The following is a 7,237-nucleotide window of genomic DNA, read 5'->3' on the forward strand; positions in this document are numbered from 1 at the left end:
AACTTCTGATCGACGAGGTAGTCCAGGAAAGGCTGGGTCCAAGCCGGAATGATAACCATCACTTCCTTTGCCGGAGATACTGCCACCTCTGGGTTTTCCAGGTTAGCGCCCTTAACTGAGGGTATCCGTAGGTGCTCCAGGAAAATACCAGGCGGAATTTGCTTCCTGCCGGATCCGAGCTTGGATAGCATGTCTGCCGCTGTGTTATCGTCTCTCCTGACGTACTTGACTTCGTATCCGAGGAAGCACTTGGCGATCTCGTCAACTTCGTCTCTGTAGGCCGCCATGACGGAATTTCTGGCGTTCCAGGTTCCGGCTACTTGTTGTGCCACCAGGTCGGAATCTCCACAGCATATAATGTACTTGATCCCAATTTCCTTAGCGATGCGCAGACCGTGTAGTAGAGCCTCGTATTCCGCCATGTTGTTTGTAGCTTCGAAGTGGATCTGCAGAACATACTGCAGTTCTTCTCCGGTAGGGGACTTCAGGGTGACTCCGGCTCCTGAGCCTTGATGCTGCTTGGATCCATCGAAGTGCATGACCCATGTTTCTGGTTCCGGCTCCAGACTTGCATCCGGAGCTTCTGTCCAATCTGCGACGAAATCTGCCAAGACTTGGGATTTAACCGCAGTCCTAGGCTTGTAAGCGATATCGAAGGCGGATAATTCGATGCCCCATTTAGCCGTACGCCTGCTAAGCCGGGGCCGTTGTTGAGAATTGTTGACAGTGGAGCCTTGCTCACAACTGTTACTGGGTGCTCTTGGAAGTAATGTCTCAGCTTCCGGCTGCCTAGGAACACTCCATAAGCTAGCTTCTGAAAGTGAGGGTATCTTTGCTTTGACTCCGTCAGTACCTCGCTAATGTAATAGACAGGTCTTTGGACGTCATATTGATGACCTTCTTCCTTTCGTTCCACCACGATGACGAGGCTGATGACTTTGTTGGTAGCTGCCAGATAAAGGAGCATTGGCTCTGACTCTGCTGGGGCTGCCAAGATAGGTGGGGAGGTGAGTATTTCCTTCAACCCCCGAAGAGCTGCGTCGGCTGCGTTGTCCCAGACGAATTTGTCTGTTTTCTTCAGCAGCTTGTACAAAGGTAGCGCCTTCTCGCCAAGACGGCTAACAAACCTACTGATTGCTGCGACGCAACCAGTTAGTCGTTGCACATCTTTAAGACAAGTTGGCCGTTTGATACGGGATTGCCTTGATTTTTTCCGGGTTAACCTCAATGCCTCTGTGAGAGACTATGAAGCCAAGGAGTTTTCCGGCTGGCACGCCAAAGACGCACTTCAGCGGATTCAACATCATCTTGTACCTGCGGAGGTTGTCGAAGGTTTCTGTGAGGTCGCTGATCAAGTCGGATCCTTTCCGGGTCATGACCGCGATGTCGTCGACGTAAGCGTGCACGTTCCGGCCGATTTGGTCCTTCAGGCACCGCTGCATCGTACGTTGGTAGGTGGCACCTGCGTTTTTCAAGCCAAAGGGCATAGTAACATAACAGTAAGTACCAAATGGGGTAATGAATGAAGTCGCCTTTTGGTCGGACTCCTTCATCCGGATCTGATGATACCCGGAATACGCATCAAGAAAACACAGAAGTTCCGCCCCCGCCGTCGAATCAATGACTTGGTCAATGCGCGGCAAGGGGAACGGATCCTTCGGGCAATGCTTGTTCAAGCCGGAGTAATCGATGCACATTCTTAGTATTTCAGTGTTCTTTTTGGGTACAAGGACGGGATTTGCGACCCAATCGGTGTGGATAACTTCTATTACAAAACCTGCCTCTAGTAACTTAGCTAGTTCCATTCCTATGGCGCGGCGCTTCTTATCTCCAAAGCGTCGCATAGCTTGCTTCACCGGTTTAGCCCCCGGATTTATGTTGAGGTAGTGCTCGGCGAGTTCCCTAGGTACTCCGGACATGTCAGAAGGTTGCCATGCGAAGATATCCATGTTAGCGCGGAGGAACTCGACGAGCGCGTCTTCCTATTTGGGGTCCATGTTGGCTCCGACTGAAACCTGCTTGGAAGGGTCGCCTTTGATGAGGTCGTGCTTCTTGGTTTCTATCGCGGCCTTGAAGGAGGTCTTCTGTTCGGAGATCTGCTTCTTAGTGGTCTGCATCTCAGTCGGATCCACCGCGGCTCTGTAGCCTTGCAGCTCCTCTCCAGATATCACAGACTCTGCGAAGGCGGCTTCGCCTAACTCGCACTCATGAGCCTTTTTGTAGTCTCCGGATATGGTAATCATACCCTTAGGACCCGGAATCTTGAGCTTGTTGTAAATGTAGCATGCTCTTGCGTGGAACTTGTGGTAGGTGGGCCTGCCGAAGATGACGTGGTAGGAGCTCTTGAAGGGCACAACTTCAAACGTGATCTTCTCTTCGCGGAAATTGTGAACATCGCCAAAAGCCACGGGAAGTGTGATGCTGCCGAGGGAATTCGCCTTCTTACCCGGAACCACGCCATGAAACTCAGTGTTGCTGTGTTTGAGCTGTTCCTTGGTGAGGTTCATCCGCTCTAGAGTCTCCAGGTACATGATGTTCAGGCTGGCTCCACCATCCATGAGGCACTTGGAGAAGTCATACCCGTCTATGCGGGGACTTACAACCAAGGCGTAGCATTCTTTTGGCACAATGGCAGGGTGATCCTCCCTATCAAATGTGCACGGGACTTCCGACCACCTGATATACTGCGGCACAGCCGGAACTGTGGCGTTCAGGATCCGGGTAGCTGACTTGGCGGCGCGGACTGTTGGGGTCCCGAGGAAAGTGTGGTAAGCCCCCACGCTCTTTTTCTCGAATGGGTTGGATTTACCTGCGGATCCTACCTTGGGATCCGGCGAGTTATCATCCTCATCCATCGCCTCGGAACTATCTTCCTCTTTGTCCTTGTTCTTGCCCTTGCCTCCCTTGCCGCGTGGGCGGTGCTTCCGGGCTCGCTTGTACCCTGCCTCCGGGTCGTTCTTTAGATCATTGACCCACTTGCAGTTGCGGTTGGTGTGTGTGGACTTCCCTGTAACCGGATCCAGGTGGGCCAGGCAGGGCATGTCTCTGTACTCCTCGTAGGTCTGCGGGGCGCGGGATCCGCCAGTTGTGACCTCAGTGGCATGCTGCTGACCCCTGCCGGCTCCGCCTCCACGGCCGCATCCTCTTCCGCCTCCTGAACCTCCGCGTTGAAAGGCCATGGCGACCATCTCGGATCCGCCACTCTTCTGGTCATCAGGGTTCTTGCGCTTATGGATGCTGCTGTTGCCGTTATCACGGTTCTTCTTTTGTTGATGTAGGGGGATTGCTGTAGCTGCGAGATCACCGCCTGCGTCATCATCGGCGGCAGTATGATCACTGGCGATGGAGATCATTTCATCCAAAGTCAGCTTGTTTGAGTTAGCCAAACGAGTGAGCGTATGCCTCAGCAATCCTCCCCTCTGCAGTCCACCAATGAAGGCGTACATGGCGGTGGTGTGGTCGACGTTTTCGCACTCGTTCCTGCATGCCAACCATCGTGTGAGGTAGTTTCTTGAGGTTTCTCCCTTCTTCTGGATGCAGGCTTGCAGGTCGCTTGCCGTGGCAGGTCGTTTGTAGGTGCCTCTGAAGTGTTTCTCGAAAGCGGTCTTCAGGTCGAACCAGCAAAAGATGGAGTTCTTCTCGAGGTCACTGAGCCAGATCCGGGCTGGACCTACAAGGTACAACTGGAGCATGCGGCAGGCGATGTTAGGGGTTCCTCCGGCAAAGGTTACTGCATTATAGTAATCCTCAATCCAGGTATCCGGCCTTTCGGTGCCATCATAATGCTTCAGGTTTCCGGGTAGCTTGAGGTTCATCCTTGGCTTTGGTTCCTCTCGAATCATCCTGCCAAAGCACTTCGGACCAATGTAGTCGGTTCTGTATTCGTTAAGGCGTTCCCGCGCGTCGCGCGGGCCGTGGCGAGGAGATTGTGAGCGAGAGCGAGATCTCCGGCCGTCGCCTCCGCCTCCGCCTCCGCCGCCACCGCTAGGTGGTGGTGAGGGGGACCTGCGAGGTGGTCGGTCCGATTTCTTGCTTCCGCCTTCCGATTCTCCTCGGCCTTCCCGATGCTGGCTCCGGCTTCTGTGGCTGCCTTAGCCATGGCGCTGGCTGCCCTGGTCGTTCCGGCTCCGGCGAGGCTCCGGGTCGCGGCTTCGGCGAGGCTCTGGGTCGCGCTCCTCATTCCGACTCCTCCTGGGCTCGGGCTCACGATTGTTGTTCTGGTTCCGGCGAGGTTCCGGCGAGCGCTCCCTGTTTCTGTTCCTTGGCAGCACGTTGTCGCGGATAACAATCCCACCATGCCCTGGGGGCCTGGTGTTTCCGGCTGGACTACGGCGGCGAGGGGGTCGCGGGTAACCATTAGGCGGAGGAGAAGGGTTGCGATATTTATCTCGTCCAGAGTACATTGCATCCTTTCCCTTTCTTGGATCTGACGAAGGCGTCTTTGACGGAACGGGGATCGGATTTGGGTGTTCCCTGGTTTTTCTTCTGCGCTCCGAGGATCCGGCGTGTGATTCATCATCGGGATGTCGACCGGTGCGAGCGTCCTTCTGCGCGGTAGATACACAGTTATCCGGATTGGATTCTAACCTGCGCGAGGTATCCGCCTTGCTTTGCTGCTGCATTGCTGAAGCGACAAGTTTGCGGAGGTAGTTGATATCAACCTCTTCGTCCTTCTTCTTCAATAGCTCCGCAGCTTTTAGCATGTTGTCCTTTGGGGTTTCCAGTGGCTGCTGCTCTGCGGGCGTGGCGAAGTTGATTCTGCGAGGCGGAATTGCTTCTCTAACGATTCGATCAGCCTCCGCCTGCGCATAAGTCATCTTTACTTCCCACTCTTGCCTCATGCTCTTGACATGCTCGAGTGTGTCAGCAATTTCGCGATCCTGTCTGTCGAAGTGGTCCATCAAACTTGCAGCTTCTGCCCTTTCATCCCTTAATGCGGCTGCAGTATTGGCGAGCTTCTTGGCTGTGGCCAGCATTTCCTTTCTAGTGGCCTCTAGAGCCTCCGGATCTACGGCGTCGCCCGAGGTTATAGGTTTGTTAAGAACTGCTCGTGCAACCATCTCTTCAGGTGACAGGAGTTCCTCCGAGGAAGAGTCCCCGCGGGGTCGCTCCCGTGACATTGGAGATCCTTGGCGGGATGGCTGAGGGTCAGATTGGTTGGTTGCCTCTTCTGATCCAGGTTGTCCCAGCGCTGCTACGGTTGCGAGAACCTGCTTAGGCTGGGCGGAGTCGACTTCAGGCTGATCACCGAAACCGTACTCCCCTAGCTTGCGGTTAAACTCGTCAGTATCCATGGAGGGGGTATCTCCGGAGATTGGGCTCAGATTGCCCAAAATCGACTCTTCAACCGGCGTTTCGCTTTCTCCGACAGGCTCAGCCTGATCCGGATCCGCGTCGTTTTCCGGTGCCTCTACCTGCTCAGGACCAGCTCCGTCTTCTTGAGGGGCGGTTCCGGCGGTATGGGCCAAGAAGTGTACGAAGTGGCACCTCTGCTTTTCTAACACCTGGGAGACCCAGGCGGATCTGCATTGGTCTTCCACCGTTGTTTCTGCTCGTGGGGCGGATTGGGTGGGCTTTGAAAATTCCAGATCCGAGGCGGAATCTTCCTTGGGAAGCTCCTGCATCTCAGATCGGATCTTCGCGACAGCGTCCAGCTCTGCGGCGGTCGCGTCTGCGTTACTTACCAGTGGGTTTCCGTCGGAATCGACGGTTTCCCCGATGAAGATGTGTATGCCGCCAATTGGGACGATGGAGAGCTTGACGGGGTTTGTCCTAGTCGGAATCCAACACTCATCTGGAGGGACGATCGGCAGATTTCCGGCGTAGAGGACGCGCCCCACAGCGATGGTGTCGTCGTAGCTTCCCATGGCGGAACCCTCCCGGTTCCGGCCTCCAGACGCCACAGGCCCCACGGTGGGCGCCAACTGTCGTTGCCTAATCGATGGTACCTCGGAGGAGGGATCCTCACGAGGGGGAGAAGAAGTAGGGGCCATAGGGCGGAGTGCTCTCGGGACGGTGGTACGCGATTTACCCAGCTTCGGAACACCTGCTCGATGACAGGGCCTACTGCTGCTTGTCTGGAATTATCTGGGCGCTTTCGCGTTGTTACAATGAGTTGTGGTTGTTGTCTCTAGGGCTCCCGGGATCCGGCTTATAAAGGCGCACAGATCTAGGGTTTACATGGAGAGTCCTAGCCGGAATACAAGTTGCCTAACTACGGTACAATGTCTTGCCGTGTACGTAAAGGATCCGCCTTCCTCCAAATACGTGCTGGATCCGGATACTTCATGGGCTGTCACGGATCCGGCCTCCTTCGTAGGTCGGTTGAGATCCGGCTTCCTGTTCCTGAGCTGGACTTCATCCTTCATGATCTACAGCAACTGGGCCGCCCGATGGGCCACATGCCTCACCACCAACTATGGGCCACCCGGGCTTGCCGGATCTAGGCCATGCCGTTGATATACCCATAAAGTATACCCACAACAGTAGCGTTGCCGCCGCGCTATGGTAGCAACCTCGGCGGCCACTGGGAGCAACTCTGCAGAGGCATGGTAGCAACGTCGGCTGCCGCCGTCACCAATTGCGGCTGCCCTTGCAGCAATGCCTCCGTGACGTGGTAGCAACGTCGCCAGCTCCAAGAAGCAACGGCGGCCGCTCCTTGCAGCAGTGCCGCCGAGCCATGGTAGCAACGGCGGCCGCTCCTTGCAGCAGCGCCGAGGTCCGCGACCCATTGTAGCAAGCCCGAGGATGGATCACGCGGGCGCGGATGTGAGGGGCAGCAGTGACCTGGTCCTCGTCGCTCGCCCCGCACGCCCAGAACACCTTCTCGGGGAGCCCAAGGTCCAGGCGGAAGAGTGCCTGGCGGCGAGGCGAGCGAGCTTCATGGAGAGAGGAGGTTGGGGCGGTGCTTGGTTTCAGCCTAGAGCTGTGGCGGCACGGGAGATCCGCGAAGGCGCGGCATCAGGAGGAGAGTCAGGGGAGGAAGGAACGATTTGGAGCGATTGCAGCGACAGGGAGGAGGCGTGGGAGGAAGAAAGGGTGAGGATCGAGCGCGGTCTTGGGCGGTGGGTGGGACCACGCGGACGCGTGTCGAGAGGAGGAGCCGGGGGATCGCGAGACGCGCGATCCCCCGGATGATTGATAGCGTTTTCCTTCGTACAATAGCGAAGGAAAAACACATGTGATGGCACCATCCTCCATTTCATTCAAAAAAATGTATCATAGAAAATACGCTGAT

This window comes from Lolium perenne, chromosome 4, assembly GCF_019359855.2.
Source record: "Lolium perenne isolate Kyuss_39 chromosome 4, Kyuss_2.0, whole genome shotgun sequence".
In the NCBI taxonomy this organism is placed as follows: domain Eukaryota; kingdom Viridiplantae; phylum Streptophyta; class Magnoliopsida; order Poales; family Poaceae; genus Lolium; species Lolium perenne.